Source organism: Balaenoptera musculus, chromosome 1 (assembly GCF_009873245.2).
Source record: "Balaenoptera musculus isolate JJ_BM4_2016_0621 chromosome 1, mBalMus1.pri.v3, whole genome shotgun sequence".
NCBI classification, from domain to species: Eukaryota; Metazoa; Chordata; class Mammalia; order Artiodactyla; family Balaenopteridae; genus Balaenoptera; species Balaenoptera musculus.
Window position 1 is genome coordinate 113026062 of NC_045785.1, and position 18889 is coordinate 113044950.

Genomic DNA, 18889 nt, shown 5'->3' on the forward strand with positions numbered 1-18889 from the left:
GTTCGTGAAGGACTATAATGCTCAACTCACTTCTTGCAGGACTTAGACTTTTCCTTGTTATCTGGATTTTTGCCCTATCATGGTCTCCAGACCAGCAGTTCTCAAAGTGTGCTCTGCTTACCCCAAGGGATCTGAGAGGTCAAAACTATTTTAATAACACTCTAAGATATTATATGCATTTTTGTTATGCTGACATTTGTACTAATGGAGTAAAAGAATGGTGGGTAAAACTGCAGTTTTAGTATGAATCAAGGCAAGTGGCACAAAACTGTACTAGAATGAAACTAGTAGAAATGAACTATGCCAGCACCATCTAAGAATGCTCTTGATAAAGTAGTAAAAATATTAAATCTTGACCTACAAACCAAAATCTTTATTCTGCATGACACAATGGAAGTATGCATAAAGCACTTCTGCTGCACACTGAGGTATGATGGTTATCTTAAGGCAATGCACTTGTGCAAATATTTGAATGGTGAGCTGAACTAGTTGCTTTTTTCATGGAACACCATTTTTACTTAAAGGAACTGACAGACAATGGTTACTCTAACCTAGGAACTGAAAGTAAGTCAAGTGAACTTGTTACTTCAAGAAACCCAATTGAAAATATGTTTCCAATGACAAAATTTAAGTTTGAGTGAACACTGGAATTTTGGAAAACTTGTGTCTATTAACCACCATGAGATTCTTAGTTTTTTAATACTTAAGTTTTTCTCATGAAATAAGTGGCAATTAACAAATGTGAATTGTTTTGGATACATATAGGAAATGGAAGAGCAATATAATACAGTGAATTAATATTTTTCAATGACCAATGCAGGAAGTGATAAAATCATACATGGGTAAAAAATCCATTTAAATTGCAAGAGAGACCAGTGGATTTTAATACTCCATTGATTTCATACTCCAACACTGCAGTGTTAAGGAACTATTACATTTATTAATTTATTTTGCTGCAGTATCAAAGAATATCTACAATTATCAAAATCTTCCTCTCTTTTACAACTTTTTACCTATGTGAGGTCAGATTTCTTCATGTATTTAAACCAGAATAACATCACAACAGATAGAAGGCAAAAACAGATGCAGCTGTCCTATATTTAAGCCAGACATTAAGGAGATTCACAAAAATGTAAAATAAAGTCACATTTCTCATTAAAAAAATTTTGGGGGAAAGTTATTACCACATCCAGACTAAAATGAAAGCATAATAAACTTGCCCTCAATAAAAAAAGGGGGGAGGGTGTTATTTTTCATAAAAATGTGATTTGTTACATGCAATGAGTTTATTCATTTGACAAATCTGATGATACAGCAGCATGGATTACAGGTATATCTAAGCGGAAATAACTTATGGAGGTAGGGTAATATAACAAGTTTCTGTCTGGGGTTACATCTGGCAGAAGACTGGAGTCCACCTGTTGATAGGGAACCAAAGCTGAATGTATAACTACAAAGTCTGTAATGAAAAGTGTAAACAACTTAAAGGTTTATCAACAAGGAAGTAAACTTTGGTACATTTAATAATGAATATGCAGCTATTAAAACGAAATGAGGTATATACTTACTCATATGAAAACATATTCTCCAAATTGCAGAATAATATTATAGCAAGGGCTGATTTTTAAAAATACTTTAAAAAAGCCCCATTAAATAGCTATATATGGTGGGGGCTGTCTAGGAAAGGACATGAGGGAACCTTCCGGGGTGATGATAATGTTCTTGAGAAGGGTCTGGGTTACAGAGGTGTATGAAAACTTTAAAAAACTGAGCAAAAGTACATTTAAGATTTGTGCATTTTATTTTTTTTAAATTATATAACCTAACTAGCTATTGATATTACTCTGAGAAGATTGATTGATTTATAATTTTTAAAATAAATTTATTTATTTTATTTTATCTATTTTATTTTTGGCTGCGTTGGGTCTTCGTTGCTGCACGCGGGCCCTTCTCTGGTTGCGGCGCGCGGGGGCTACTCTTCGTTGAGGTGCACAGGCTTCTCACGGTGGTGGCTTCTCTTGTTGCGGAACACGGGCTCTAGGCATGCGGGCTTCAGTAGTTGTGGCTCACGGGTGCTAGAGTGCAGGTTCAATAGCTGTGGTGCACGGGCTTAGTAGCTCCGCAGCATGTGGGACCTTCCAGGACCAGAGCTCGAACCCGTGTCCCCTGCATTGGCAAGCGGATTCTTTTTTTTTTTTATTCATATACATTTTTTATTGTAGACTTCTTTTTATGCTTCTATGAGATCTTAGGAACAGAATTTCTCATCATTTTAAAAAACTTTTCTTACTAGAAGAATTATATATGTTTGCTACAGAAAACAAGCAAATAACAGAGGACAAAAAAAGACTCTAAGTCATCATGTTGCACCTATATTTTGTAATTTACTTTTTCCATTTAAATATCATAAAGCACTTTTCATTCTAACAGATGCTCTCTTATATACAATGGTTACATGAAATAGATGTACCCATAATTTACTTTTTGGTACAATGTTTGCAGAGTTCACTATTACAAACAGCACTTTGATAAACATCTTTGTTGCTAAATGTCTATGGGCCAGTTTTCATTACCTTGTTAGGATAAATTCCAGAATTGCTGTGTTGTAGGGCACACAGATTTTAAAGATTTTTTGATACATACTGCCTTTTTGCATAGTGTAGGGAATCTCGAATACAAGAAGATTCTTCTCAAACCATTGGAGAAGTTTTTCCTGGAAATGAATGAATTTTTCCTTTCTCGGGAATCTGCTTTACTGCTGTGCAGAATGTGTTCAGAGCAGTGTCTCCAACATCCTTGAATATCTCATTCTTTCCATAACAGATGCTTTTCTTCTGGATTGGATTAAGAGTTCCTCAGTTGCAGATACTAATGTCTCTCTTGATTTTTTTTCCCCACGCCTGATGGAAAGCAGGGGAAAGTTTGGGAGAAGATCCAGTCACTGACTTTACTGAGGGATGAGTGTGATGCAGAAATAGAACGGCAAAAGATGGCTGCCAGTGAAGGGAACGTTCCACCTATGATCCCTATAAATTCAAGAGATGGTCAGGGTGGTTTTCCATTGTGCAAACTCTTCACTTGTTAGTTGTTTCCTCATTTTGCCATGGTGCTGGTCTTGGAGAGGGCAGGCGGATTCTTAATGACTGAGCCACCAGGGAAGCCCTATTTTATTTTATTTTTAAAATTATATAACCTAACTAGCTATTGAGGTTACTCTGAGAAGACTGATTGATTGATTGATGCATGCATGCATGCTGCATTGGGTCTTCGTTGCTGTGCCCAGGCTTTCTCTAGTTGTGGTGAGCGGGGGCTACTCTTCGTTGCAGTGCGCGGGCTTCTCATTGCGGTGGCTTCTCTTGTTGTGGAGCACGGGCTCTAGGCGCATGGGCTTCTGTAGTTGTGGTGCGTGAGCTCAGTAGTTGTGGCTCACTGGCTCTAGAGCACAGGCTCAGTAGTTGTGGTGCATGGGCTTAGCTGCTCCGTGGCATGTGGGATCTTCCTGGACCAGGACTCGAACCCGTGTCCCCTGCACTGGCAGGTGGATTCTTAACCACTGCGCCACCAGAGAAGCCCTGTGCATTTTATTGATGGTAAATTCACCTCAAAAGAAAAACCCTATAAGCAAATACTGAGATCTTGATTCTGATATGATGAAATATTTATGGGGGAAGTATATCAATGCCTGCAATTTACTTTGCAGCATGTCCAAAAATAGGATGGAATAAAAGATGGATAGATAAATATATGATAAATCAGTCAAATATTAATGAAAAAATCTAGGTGATGGGATATTTTGTGTTTAGTTTTTTCAAACTTCTGTATGCTGAAAAATTTCATAATAAAGTGTTGAAAAAAACAGCTATATGTATATAGGAAAAAGTTGGAAAGGGTATATGCTAAACTATTATATTTCCGGGAAGGGGAACTTTATCTTTTAATTCACATCTTTCTATATTAAAAGGAATATTTACGAGTATGTACCGTTTCTAACAACAATAAAATAAATATAATTTTTTTAAAAGTCAAAATTGCTTCTCAGAAGACAGGACAAACCCCTTAATGTAAAGGGTTAACTCCTTTCTTAATGTGTTTTCTGTAGAGAAGAGGGTGTAAAAGAATGAAGGAGTAGACAGTAAGTTCTGAATTTTTAAAAAGAATACTTTTCTTTCTCTTTCTAGGAAAGAAAGCATCCATTATCCACTTCAACTAACTTTAAAGACACAATTTTCCCCAACGCCCAACATCTTGAGTTCTCCTAGCCACGTCTCCACAGATGTTACGTTGCTTTTCCTGGCATTATTTGTATTTCTCCTCTCTAATCCATATATTAAGAGTTGGGGAAAAATATGATGGGTCAGTCTTTCCTTTCCTCTTACATTTCTGAAACCAGACCTAGGTAATTCATTTTTAATAAGTGAGACTCACCTAAAGAGATTTCCTTGTCAAATCCTGCTGGAGATGATACCTCAGAGGAACCTATTCAGGAGTTCCTCATTTGGAAAAATTATTCTTTGAGCTAATCCTCATTTTTACTTTTTTAAAAAAATTTATTTATTTTTGGCTGTGTTGGGTCTTCGTTTCTGTGCGAGGGCTTTCTCTAGTTGTGGCAAGGGGGGGCCACTCTTCATCGTGGTGCGCGGGCCTCTCACTATCACGGCCTCTCTTGTTGCGAGCACAGGCTCCAGATGCGCAGGCTCAGTAGTTGTGGCTCATGGGCCCAGTTGCTCCGCGGCATGTGGGATCTTCCCAGACCAGGGCTCAAACCCGTGTCCCCTGCATTGGCAGGCAGATTCTCAACCACTGTGTCACCAGGGAAGCCCTCCTCATTTTTAAAATGGGAAAAAAAAGTCACTTTCTATCCATCTGAAAATTAGATGGAATCATATCTTTTGTAGGTTTTTCTTATTGTGTGCTGGAGCCTTGCGATCTCAAATCCTGCCACTGATCACTAGGAAAGGAGCAAAGAAATCCTTTACTTTTCCCTTTGAAATAAAACTGATTCTGTGGGCAAGAAAGTCATTTCAAGAGGCTACAGAAACTTGTGTTGACCTTGAAATCTAGAAGAGGAAGGTCCATGATGATTTTCTTTAACAGAATCAATCCTAATATGAAAAGGATATGAACAATAGGAGGAGGAACATCTCCACAAAAGCACTCCATTGTTAATCAGGTAGCTAGGCAAATGAGGAAACCAAAGGAGAGAGAGGTACTTAATAAAAAGGAGAAAGCTAATAATGGCTTTGCCTTTTTCCAAGATATCTTAAAATCTGACAAAAACTTGGCCTTTTTTGTTTTCTAAACAAGGATAAGGTGACTGACCTTCAGAAAAAGTTCAGCTTGTTTACATATAATCTGAGTACTGGGTTACAATATCACTCTACAAATAGATAAGAATTATTTATTATGATTCCCATCCCCCCTTTGGAAGAATGTCAGCTCCACAGAGGCAGGGATCTCTACCTATTTTGTTTATTGATGTATCCAAAGCATCTAGAAAATTGCCTGATCAAAGAGCAGGTATTAAATATTTTCTGAATGAATGAAAATATATATTCCATGGCATACTTTTTTTAAAAAATTTATTTATTTGGCTGCTTGGGGTCTTAGTTGCAGCAGCACGGGGGATCTCCGTTGTGGCACGTGGAATCTTTTGTTGCGGCACATGGGCTCCTCGCAGCTGTGTGCGGGCTTCTCTCTAGTTGTGGCGCGGGGGCTCCAGAGCACGTGGGCTCTGTAGTTGCAGCACGCAGGCTCTCCAGTTGTGGCGCCCGGGCTCTCTAGTTGTGGCTCGTGGACTCAGTGGCCCCACGGCATGTGGGATCTTAGTTCCACGACCAGGGATGGAACCTGCATTGGATTCTTAACCACTGGACCACCAGGGAAGTCCCTATGGTATAAGTTTCGAGGTCCTCCACTAGTTTTCTCTTTTAACCCTACTAAGCAGTATCACCACCTTTACCCAGTTTCTTGAATTCTGCTCTTCCTAAGCACAATTTCTCTTTTTTTTTTTTGGCTTGTTATACTAATTAATTTTCCTCCAGTTTTACTGAGATATAATTGAGAGATATCACTATATAAGTTTAAGGTGTACAGCATAATGGTTTGAGTTACATATACTGTGAAATGATTACAGCTATACATTTATTTAACACCATAATCTCTTATAGATACAATCAAAAGAGAAAGCAAAAAAAAGAAGAAAAAAATTTTTTTTCTTGTGATGAGAACTCTTAGAATTTACTTACTCTCTTAACAATTTCATATATATCATACAGCAGTGTTAACTACAGTTATGCTGTAGATTATATCCCTAGTATTTATTTATCTTGTAATTGGTAATTTGTACCTTTTGACCACTTACTCCCCTTCCCCTGATCCTTCTGGTAACCACACATAATCTGATCCCCTTTTCTATTACACACACACACACACACACACGTGTGCAGAGATGTTTTTAGATTCCATATATAAGTGAGATCATACAATATCTGTCTTTCTCTTTCTGACTTATTTCACTTAGCATAATGCCCTCAAGGTCCATCCATGTTGTTGCAAATTGCAGAATTTCCCCATTTGCTATTTTTTATGGCTGAATAATATTCCATCGTATGTACGTGTGTGTGTGTGTGTGTGTGTACTGTAGTATGATATACATACAACAACTACTTTATCCATTCATCCATAGATGGATACTTAGGTTGTTTCCATGTCTTAGCTATTGTAAATAATGCTGTTACGAACATGGAAGTGTAGGTATCTTTTCGAGTTAGTGTTTTCATTTCCTTTGGATATATTCCCAGAAGTGAAATTGCTGGATTATATGGTAGTTCTATTTTTTAAATAATTAATTAATTAATTAATTAATTTGGCTGCACTGGCATTTATTTAGTTGCGGCACTCGGGATCTCCACTGCCAGCATGGGATCTTTGTTGAGGCATGTTGGATCTTTTAGGTGTGGCATGCAGGATCTTTAGTTGCAGCATGTGGACTCTTAGTTGCGGCATGTGGGATGTAGTTCCCTGACCAGGACCGAACCCGGGCCCCCTGCATTGGAAGTGTGGAGTCTTAACCACTGAACCACCAGGAAGTCCCTGGTAGTTCTATTTTTAATTTTTTTTTTTTTTTTTTTTTTTTTTGCTGCATCACGCAGCATACAGGATCTCAGTTCCCTGACCAGGGATTGAACCTGTGTCCCCTGCAGTGGAAGTGTGGATTATTTATTTATTATTTATTTATTTTTTTGGGGGGGGGCTGTGCTGGGTCTTAGGTGCAGCATGCAAGATCTTTCATTGCGGCACGTGGGCTTCTCTCTAGTTGCGTGGCATGTGGGTTTTCTCTCTCTAGTTGTGGTGTGCAGGCTCCAGGGTGCGTGGGCTCTGTAGTTTGCGGCATGTGGGCTCTCTCGTTGAGGCGCGCGGGCTCAGTAGTCACGGAACGTGGGCTTAGTTGCCCTTCGGTATGTGGGATCTTAGTTCCCTGACCAGGGATTGAACCTGCGTCCCCTGCACTGGAAGGTGGATTCTTTACCACTGGACCACCAGGGAAGTCCTGGAAGTGTGGATTCTTAACCACTGGACTGCTGGGGAGGTCCCTATTTTTAATTTTTTGAGGATCCTCCATACTGTTTTCCATAATGCCTGTACCAATACAATTTCTTAAACACAACCAGCTCCCTCACACTTTTATATTCTCATGTATCATTCTTCTCACTTAAAATTAAATCCTCTCCACCAAACTCTGTCTTTTGCCTCATTCTTAACCTTACCTAAAAATCTGTAATTTTAACATAGCTATTGTAAACAACCACATTCAACCCAGATTGCTAGAGCTGCTATCTCCAATATGGTAGTTAATGTAATTAAAATTATCCTTTGTTGTTTATATAGTTGGTGGTTTTCTCTATCCCTGTAATAAAGATATTCTCCAATTTATCAAGTATGTAAGAAGGAATTAATATTCAGTATATATAAAGAACTAAGCTCAAGAACAAAAAACAAATGACTCAATTCAAAAATGGACAAGGACTTGGGAATTCCCAGGCAGTCCAGTCGATAGGACTCAGCGCTTTCACTGCTGTGGGCCCGGGTTCAGTCCTGATTGGTGAACTAAGATCTTGCAAGCTGTGTGGTGCAAAAAAAAAAAAAAAAAAAAAAAGGCAATATACAGATTCAATTCAATCCCTTTCAAATTACCAATGGCCTTTTCCACAGAACTAGATCAAAAAAATCTTAAAATTTGCATGGAGACACAAAAGACCTCGAATAGCCAAAGCAATCTTTTTTTTTTTTTTAATTTATTTATTTTTGGCTGCATTGGGTCTTCATTGCTGCGCTTGGGCTTTCTCTAGTTGCGGCGAGCGGGGGCTACTCTTCATTGCGATGTGTGGGCTTCTCATTGCCATGGCTTCTCCTGTTGCAGAGCATGGGCTCTAGGCACGCGGGCTTCAGTAGTTGTGGCGCACGGGCTCCAGTAGTTGTGGTGCACGGGCTTAGTTGCTCCGTGGCATGTGGGATCTTCCCAAACCAGGGCACAAACCCGTGTCCCCTGCATTGGCAGGCGGATTCTTAACCACTGTGCCACCAAGGAAGCCCAGCCAAAGCAATCTTTAAAAAGAAAAATGGAGCTGGAGGAACCAGGCTCCCTGACTTCAGACTATACTCTAAAGCTACAGTCATCAAAACAGCACAGTACTGGCACAAAAACAGAAATATAGATCAATGGAATAGGATAGAAAGCCCAGAAATAACCCCATGCATCTATGGTCAATTAATCTATGACAAAGGAGGCAAATACCATGAAGAAAAGACAGTCTTTTCAATAAATGGTGCTAGGAAAACCAGACAGCTACATGTAAAAAAAGGAAACTAGAACATTTTTCAACACCATACACAAATGTTAACTCAAAATGGATTGAAGACCTAAATGTAAGACCAGATACTATAAAACTCTTAGAGGAAAACATAGGCAGAATACTCTTTGACATAAATTACAGTAATATGTTTTTCTCTTTTTTAAAATTAATTTTTATTGGAGTATGGCTGCTTGCAATATGTTTTCCGATCCATCTCCCAGAGAAATGGAAATAAAAACAAAAATAAACAAATGGGACCTAATTAAACTTAATAGCTTTTGCACAGCAAAGGAAACCACAAACAAAACAAAAAGACGACCCACAGAATGGGAGAAAATATTCACAAATGATGCGACCAACAAGGGATTAGTGTCCAAAATTTACAAAGAGCACATGTGGCTCAATATCCAAAAAACAAACAACCCAATCAAAAAATGGGCAGAAGACCTAAATAGACATTTCTCCAAAGAAGACATACAGATGGTCAAGAGGCACATGAAAAGATGCTCAACATCACTAATTATGAGAGAAATGCAAATCAAGACTACAATGAGATATCACCTCACATGGTCAGAATGGCCATCATCAAAAAATCTACAAACAACAAATGCTGGAGAGGGCGTGGAGAAAAGGGAACCCTCCCACACTGTTGGTGGGAATGTAAATTGGTACAGCCACTATGAAGAACAGTGTGGAGGTTCCCTAAGAAAACTAAAAATAGAGCTACCATATGATCCAGCAATCCCACTCCTGGGCATATATCTGGTGAAAAACATGGTTTGAAAGGATACGTGCACCCCAATGTTCACTGCAGCACTGTTTACAATAGCTGACACATGAAAGCAATCTAAATGTCCATCAACAGATGAATGGATAAAGAAGATGTGGTACATATATATAATGAAATATTAGTCATTAAAAAGAATGAAATAATGCCACTTTCAGCAACATGGATGGACCTGGAGATTATCATACTAAGTGAAGTGAGTCAGACAGACAAAGACAAATATCATATGATATCGCTTACATGCAGAATCTAAAAAAAAAAAAAAAAAAACGATACAAATGAACTTATTTACAAAACAGAAACAGACTCAAAAACTCAGAGAATAAACTTATGGTTACCAGGGGAGAAGCGTGGGGGGAAGGGATAGATTGGGAGTTTGGGATTGACATGCACACACTGCTATATATAAAACAGATAACCAACAAGGTCCTACTGTTAAAAAAAAAAAAAAAAGACAAGGACTTGAGTAGACATTTCAGTGAAGAAGATATACAAATGGCCAATAAGTACATAAAGAGATGCTCAACATTACTAATCATTAGGAAAATGAAAATCAAAACCACAACGAGATACTGCTTCACATCTGTTAGGATGGCTATTATGGAAAAAAACAGAAAATGACAAGTATTACCAAGGATGTGGAGAAACTGAACTCTTAAGATTTGCTGGTGGGGATGTAAAATGGTATAGTCTGTAGATGTACCATATGATAAAGCAATTACACTTCTGGGTACACACATAAAAGAACTGAAAGCGGGGGTCCTCAACAGAGAATTCTGTAAGCCAATGTTTATAGCAGTATTATTCACAATTGCAAAAAAGTGAAAACACTAGAAAATGTCCATTGACAGATGAATGGATAAACAAAATGTGTGCGTATGTATACATACACACACACAAAGGAATACTATCCACCATTAAAAAGAAATGAAATTCTCATATATGCTGCAAAATGGAAGAACCTTATGTTAACATAAAGACATTATGTTAAGTGAAATCAGGAAGACACAAAAGGACAAATATTGTAAGATTTCGCCTATATGAGGTACCTATAATAGTCAAATTCGTAGAGCTAGAAAGAAGAACAGTGGTTATCAGAGGCTGCGGGAAGGGGAAAATAGGAAATTGTTATTTAATGGGTACAGAGTTTCAGTTTGGGATGATGAAAAAGTTCTAGAAATGCACAGGGGTGATGGTTGCACAACAGCGTGAATGTACTTAGTGCCACTGAACCTTATACTTAAAAATGGTCAAAATGCAAAACTTAAGTTATGTATATTTTACCTCAAGTTAAAATTAATAATGTAATATACCAAAACCACTGTGTGCTTTAAAATGGGTGAATTGTGCCTCAATAAGCTGTTAAAAATAAAAGTACAACCGTGTTAAAATTTTTTGCTTCATCCATTAAACAATTACTTAGAAGACTCAAAAGGAGAAGGAACGCCTATTGTAAATGCCCATATTTTTGCTTACTGTATTCTTTCTGCTTCCTGATGTTCCAAGGTTCCTTCTTTTATTTCTTTCTGTTTAGAGAACTTCCTTTACCCATAGGATAGATTTGCTGGCAACAAACCTAAGAATCCTTTGCTTCTCTCAATTCCTGAAAGGAGGATATTTTCATTGGGTATAGGATTCTGGTTTGACAGTTCTTTCAGTACTTGAAAAATGTGCCACTTACATGAATTCAGACGTGAAACCCACTGTCATTTGATTCATTTTACCCCTATGGATATGGAGTCATTTCTCTCTCATTGTTTTAAAATTGTTTTGTCTTTAGTATGCTCAAGTTTGATCATGTGTCTCAGCATGGATTTCTTTGACTATACCCTGTTCTGGGTTTGGCTCATCTTCTGAAATCAGAAGGTTTATGTCTTCTGACAAATTTGGGAAGTTTTCAAGCCATTATTTACTCAAGTACTTTTTTTTATCTCTATCTTCTTTCTTTTCTCCTTCCAGGACACCAAGAATATAAATATTAGCTCTTTTGTTATGGTCCCATAGCCTCTGGTTTGTTTTTTTTTAAATGTCTATTTTCTCTTTTGTTCAGATTGGGTAATACTTGTAACACTCCATCACCTAGTTCACTGATTCTTTCCTGTATATCTTTCATTCTGCTGTTGAGTCTATCCCCGAGCTTTTAATTTCAGCTACTGCATCTTTCAATTCTAAAAATTATATTTGTTTTTCCTATTTTTCATTTCTTTGCCAAGGCTTTCTCTCTTTTTATGTTTTAAGCATGTTTATAACTGCTTGTTGAAGTGTTTTTCAAAAATCATAACTGCTGTAAAATCTTTGTCAGATAATTCTAATATCTTGGTGTTGGCATACATTGATGCCTTTTAAAATTCAGTTTGAGATCTCCCAGGTTCTTGGTATGACATATGATTTTCAGTTCAAACCTAGACATTTTTGTATTATGTTATGAGATTTTGGGATTTTATATATACCTCCTGCCCCTAAACATGCATAGCCTACCCCATTATCAACATCCTCCACCAGAGCTGTACATTTGTTAACAACTCAAGAACATATACTGACATATCATTATCACTCAAAGTCCATAGTTTACATTAGTATCTTAGTATTGCATATTCTACGGCTTTGGACAAATGTATAATGATATGTATTCACCATTAAGGTGTCATAATGAATAGTTTCATTGCCCTAAAAATCCTCTGTGCTCTGTAGATTCATCCTTCCTTCCCCTCAAACCACTGGCAATCACTGATCTTATTTATGTCTCCACAGTTTTGCTTTCCAGAATGTCATTTAGTTGGAATCATACAGTATGTAGCCTTTTCAGATTGGCTTCTTTCATTCAGTACTATGAATTTAAAATTCTTCAACGTCTTTTCATGGCTTGATAGCTATTTCTTTTCAGTGCTGAATAATATTCCACCATCTGGATGTACCACAGTTTATCCATTCACTTACTGAAAGACATCTTGGTTGCTTTCATGTTTTGGCAATTATGAATAAAGCTGCTTTAAACATCTGTGTGCAGGTTACTGCACAGACTTAGGTTTTCAACTTCTTTGGGTAAATACCAAGGAGTTCAATTGTTGGATTGTATGGTAGGAGTGTGTTTAGTTTTTTAATACAATTGATTATTTTTTTTTTTAGATTTATTTATTGATTGATTGATTGCTACGTTGGGTCTTCGTTTCTGTGCTAGGGCTTTCTCTAGTTGCGGCAAGCGGGGGCCACTCTTCATCGCGGTGCGCGGGCCTCTCACTATCGTGGCCTCTGTTGTTGCAGAGCACAGGCTCCAGACGCGCAGGCTCAGTAGTTGTGGCTCACGGGCTTAGTTACTCTGTGGCATGTGGGATTTTCCCAGACCAGGGCTCGAACCCGTGTCCCCTGCATTAGCAGGCAGATTCTCAACCACTGTGCCACCAGGGAAGCCCTACAATTGATTTTTATATACTGATTTTTTTTCCCCAGTAGCCTTGCTACTAGTTGTAGTAACTTTTTAGTGCATCTCTTTGGATTTTCTACATACACGATCATGTTATTTGCAAACAGAAACAGTTTTACTTTTTCCTTCCTGATCTTTATGACTTTTATTCATCTTCTTGCCTTATTGCACTGGTAGGACATTCAGAATAATGCTGAAAAGAAGTAAATAGAGTGAACATTTTTACCTTCTTTCCAATTTTAGAAGGAAGCATTCAATATCCTATCATTAAGTATGATCTGCTTTTTATTCAATATAACACTGAGGAAATTCCTTTCTAGTTCTAAGAGTTTATAATCAACTTTGTTCTGTAGTTGTTTTTTTCAACTAAAGTCTTCGTCAGGTTTTCTATCAGGGTTACACTAAGCTTATGAAACGAGTTGGGAATTGTTTCTCCCCTACTTTCACGAAGTGTTTGTGTTAAGACTGGTGTTATTTGTTTCTCAAATATATATAAGAGTTCACAAGGGAAAACCGTTTAGTTCCGGAAATTTTTTTTTTTTTGGCTGCATTGGGTGTTTGTTGCTGTGCTCGGGCTTTCTCTAGTTTGGAGAGTGGGGGCTACTCTTCGTTGCAGTGCGCGGGCTTCTCATTGCAGTGGCTTCTCCTGTTGCACGGCACGGGCTTTAGGCACACGGGCTTCAGTAGTTGTGGCACGCAGGCTCAGCAGTTGTGGCTCGTGGGCTCTAGAGCGCAGGCTCAGTAGTTGTGGTGCACGGGCTTAGCTGCTCCGCGGCATGTGAGATCTTCCCGGACCAGGGCTCGAACCCGTGTACCCTGCATTGGCAGGCGGATTCTTAACCACTGCGCCACCAGGGAAGCCCCAGTTCTGGAATTTTTCATGTGAAAGATTTAGTAAGGAACTCAATTTCTTTAAACAATTATAGGATATTCAGATGTTTAATTTCATTTATAAGTTGTATTTTGTAAGGAATTTGCCCATTTCATATATTGTTAAACATATTGGCATAAATTTATTTATATTATTAGCCTCTTAATGACTGTAGGATCATTAGTATGGATACTGGTAATTTGTGTTACCTCTTCCTTTGTCTTGATCAGTGCAGCGAGAGGTTATTAATTTTGTTGCTGTTTTCAAACCTTTGTTCCCTTATTGTCTGTTTAATATTTTACTGATTTCTGTTCATTATTATCTACCAGTTTTCTAGAAATAAGTGGGATGGCTTTACTCTTCTCACTGACATTGAGTACAGTCAGTCCTCCATATCTGTGGGTTCTAAGCATCTGTGGATTCAACCAAACTTGGATCAAAAATAAATTTTAAAAAATTCCAGAAAATTCCAGAAAGCAAAACTTGAATTTGCCCAGTGCTGGTAACTATATACACAGCATTATAAGTAATTTAGAGATGATTAAAAGTCTACAGGAGGATGTGTGTAGGTTATATGCAAATACTACACCATTTTATATAGGGGACTTGAACATCCTTGGATTTTAATACGTGAGGAGGCTCCTGGAACCAATACCCCACAGATACAGAGGGACAACTTTACTTGGTCATAGTAAACCAAGGGGAGGGGGTATCCACTCTGTGTTAATTATTTCAAAATAAATATCATTTAATCCTCACAACTCAGGTTGGAAACAGTCTCAATATATAGGTGAAGATGCTGAGATGTAGAGTAGATAATTAACTTGTTCAAGATCACCTAGCTACAAGAGCGTGAAATGAAAAGAGGAGTCTCTTGTGTTTGATTCAAAGGTGTGTCGAGGGTCCCCAAGACCACCTTCAGGTCTGGTGACTCAGAGGACTCAGCATATAGTCAGACTCATGGCTATACTTTAGTAGAGCAAAAAGACACAAAGCAAAATCCATAAAGAGAAAAAATACATTGGGCAAAATCTGGAGGGAACCAGGCACAAGTTTACAAACGTTCTCTCCCAGTAGAGTCATGCAAGATGCAATCTTTGGCAATGTACTGTGACAATACATGTAAAATGTTGGCTATTAAGAGAGCTCATTAGAACTCAGCACCCAAGGTTTTAACTGGTGGCTGGTCATTTAGGTACCCTCTGCCTAGGATGTACCAAAATTCCATTCTCTAAGAATGAAACCAAGTGTTCAGCAGAAACCATACAGTTTATACATGGTAGGCACAGTAAGACTCTCCTACCATCTAGGGAAAGTTTTATAATAGAGGGAACTGTTTACTATTCAAGTTTCCAGATGCCAGCTAATGGCCAACCTTGTAAGCAGGACTTTCTAAGAATAGAAGTCTTAGGTCTGCTATTTTAATTCTTTTCTGCACATAAGGCCTATGTTCTTTCCACTGTATCAGGAAAAGCAGTCAAGATTTGGCCTAAGTCTGAATGACTTGTAGGGGCAAATGACAAAAGCTATGTTGAAAAGGATTCTGAATTCTTTTCTGAGCTCAGCAGAAAAGGGTATGACGATATATTTCACAACAACTGTCAGAGTAAAAAGAAGGAGGGCCTACGTACTAAGTAATGGATTCTCGCTGACTGATAAGTCTACTGCAAAAACAGCTTCAATTCAGTAATTACCAGTTATTGAATGATTACTGTGTTAGGTACTGTGCTAAGTATTTTACATGCATTATTTTATTTAATATTCATACTAATTTCTATTTTACACTAAAGAATTTGAGGCCTTGAGATGTGTCAAGTTGCCCAGGGTCACACAGTTAGTAATTGTTGGAGGTGGAATTTGACTCAAGGCCTAACTGATGCCAGAAGCCAAATGTGAAAGCCTATGTCTTCACTTTTTTTGCTCTCATACTCCCCAGAAGACTTTTGAAAAATTATGAATCCCCTTATGCATTTTTAAATGTAAAGTTTAAACAGTTGCAAATGATGTAATATTTGGTTATAGTGTTTAAACATGATGAACCTGCATACCACAGGGATTTAATACTTATCACTATTCATTAAAAAAGGAATACTCCCTTCTTTAACATTTAGAAAATTAAATCATTTCTTTTTATCCTTGAACATTATTTCTATTTCACTTATTCTGGGGAATTTTATCTTAATATTATATGTTTTTTATGCTTGAAATTCTTTTATTGAACAATCTATCCTCCTACTCTACAAAAAAGTGTTTAAATTAACATTAAAAGTAGCTGTGAACATAAAGCTCAAAGCATTAAAATTTTTCTTTTGTATTGTATAATCACTGTAATTTTTATAAATATATGCCTGACCAAACCAACATAAATATAATATACATTTTCAAAATTACAGCTTTATTGGGGCAAAATTCACATACCATAAAATTCAACTTTTTAAAATGTACTATTCAGTGGGTTTTAGTATACAGAGTGTGTAGCCATCACTACAGGATGGTTAATTTTATGTGCCAACTTGGCTGGGTCACAGTACCCAGATATTTGGTTAAACATGATTCTAGATGTGCCTGTCAAAGTATTTTTTAGATGAGATTAACATACAAATCAAAAGATTCCAAGGAAAGCAGATTATTCTCCATAACGTGGGTAGAATTCATCCAGTCAGCTGAAGGCCTCAAAAGAATAAAGACTGACCTCCACAGAGTGAATTCTGTCAGTAGACTGCCTTCAGACTCCTTGAGCTGTAAGATCAACTTTTTCCTGGGTCTCCATGCTGCCAGCCTACCCTGCAGATTTTGGACTTGCTAGCCTCCACAACTGCGTAAGCCAAGTCCTTAAAATAAACCTTGCTCCCTATATATCTTATTGGTTGTTTCCTTGGAGACTTCTGACTAATATAATCAACATTATTTGGGAACATTTTCATCATCCCCAAAAGAAACCTTGTACCCATTAGCAGTCACTCCACATTCTCCCCTACCCCCAGTCCCTGGAAACCATTCATCTACTTTGTGTTTCTATGTATTTGCCTATTCTAGACATTTCATATAAATGGAATCATAAAACACTTGGTGTTTTGTGACCGTCTTCTTTCACAAAGCATAATGTTTTCACGGTTCACCCATGTTGTCGCATGTCTCAGTACTTAATTTCTTGTTATTGCCCAATAACATTCCATTGTCCAGATATATCACATTTTGTTTATGCACGGCATGGTGGGATTCCAGTTCCCTGACCAGGGATCGTACACCCCCTCCCCCTGCCCCAAGTGGAAGCGTGGAGTCCTAACCATTGGACTACTAGGGAAGTCCTTTGGATGTATGTTTTCAATTCTTTTGGGTATGTACCTAAGCAGCAGTATTGCTAGGTCTTATATTAAATCTGTGATTAACTTGTTGTGGAACTACTAAAATGTTTTCCAAAGAGGTTTACACCACTTCACATTCTTACCAGCAATGTATGAGGGTTCCAGTTTCTTCACACCCTCATTAATCCTTTAATTAAAGCCATTCCAGTGGGTGTGAAGTGATAATCTCATTATGGTTTTTTTTTGTTTGTTTTTAAATTTTATTTATTTATTTATGGCTGTGTTGGGTCTTCGTTTCTGTGCGAGGGCTTTCTCCAGTCGTGGCAAGTGGGGGCCACCCTTCATCGCGGTGCGCGGGCCTCTCACCATCGCGGCCTCTCCCGCTGCAGAGCACAGGCTCCAGACGCGCAGGCTCAGCAACTGTGGCTCACGGGCCCAGTTGCTCCGTGGCATGCGGGATCCTCCCAGACCAGGGCTCGAACCCGTGTCCCCTGCATTGGCAGGCAGACTCTCAACCACTGCGCCACCAGGGAAGCCCCTCATTATGGTTTTGATTTCCATTTCCCTAATGACTAATGATGTTGAGCATCTTTTCATGTGCTTATTGACCATTTCTGTATCTTTTTTTGGAGAAAGATCAATTCAAATCATTTACTCATTGAAAAGATTCTGTTGTTTGTCTTTTTATTATTGAATTATAACAGTTCTTTATATATGTGGGTTTCTGGATACAAGTCTCTTATTTGATATATGATTTGAAAATGCTTCTCCCTTTCTGTGGGTTGTTTCAGTTTCTTGATGGTGTTCTTTGAAGCACAGAAGTTTTAAATATTGATGAAGTTCAATTTGTCTCTTTTTTTCTTTTGTTGTACATGATTTTGGTGTCAGACACCTAAGAAATTATTACCTAACCCAAGGTCACAAAGATTTACTCTTATGCTTTCTTCTAAGAGTTTTATAATTTTAGCTCTTATATTTAGGTTGATGATCCATTTTGAGTTACTTTATCCTTTTGTATGTGCATATCCAGCTATCACAGTAACCATCTGTTGAAAAGACCATGCTTTCCTCATTGAACTGTTGTGGCACTGTTGTGGCACTGTTGTAAAAAATCAATTGACTAAAAATGTAAAGGTATAATATACAGTTTGATAAATGAGTATTTATCATAAAAAGTAAATTTTTTTGAAGTGTATTTCTCTAAAGAGATAAAGAAACCTGATTTCATTAAAAATTAAAAAATAAATATTACCTTCCATTTATTGAATGACTCCATTGATGATAAGATGCATTATTATTTTATCTGTATAACTATTTTATTCACATAACTAGTATCGCAAAGACAGAGATGAACCTAGGTCTGGCTGACTCAAAGTCATGCTCTTTGTTTATATGATACTGGAAGTGACCTGTTTGAAACAGCTGACTGGCCTCCCTCCCTATCCTAATCATAAATTATTATCTGAACAACAAAACAGCACTGTCCAGAAAAAAAAATTGTATCCTGTAACAGCCTGATTTTATGTCTTGTTTCACAGGAAAAAAGGGCCACTACTTGGATAGATTTTTCCATTATTTACTTAATTTGCAGACCACTGAGTACAGATTAGTCTTAGTAAGAGACTAAAGTGGGGATTTAGAGAGAGAAAATCT

At 37.7% G+C, this 18889-nt stretch overlaps 1 protein-coding gene across 9 annotated transcripts in view; it reads right to left on the reverse strand.

Annotated features, from left to right (window-relative positions):
- The window catches only part of ASH1L (ASH1 like histone lysine methyltransferase), a 213573-nt gene that overhangs the window by 45781 nt on the left and 148903 nt on the right, over nt 1-18889 (reverse strand). The gene's annotated exons all lie outside the window — the stretch shown is intronic.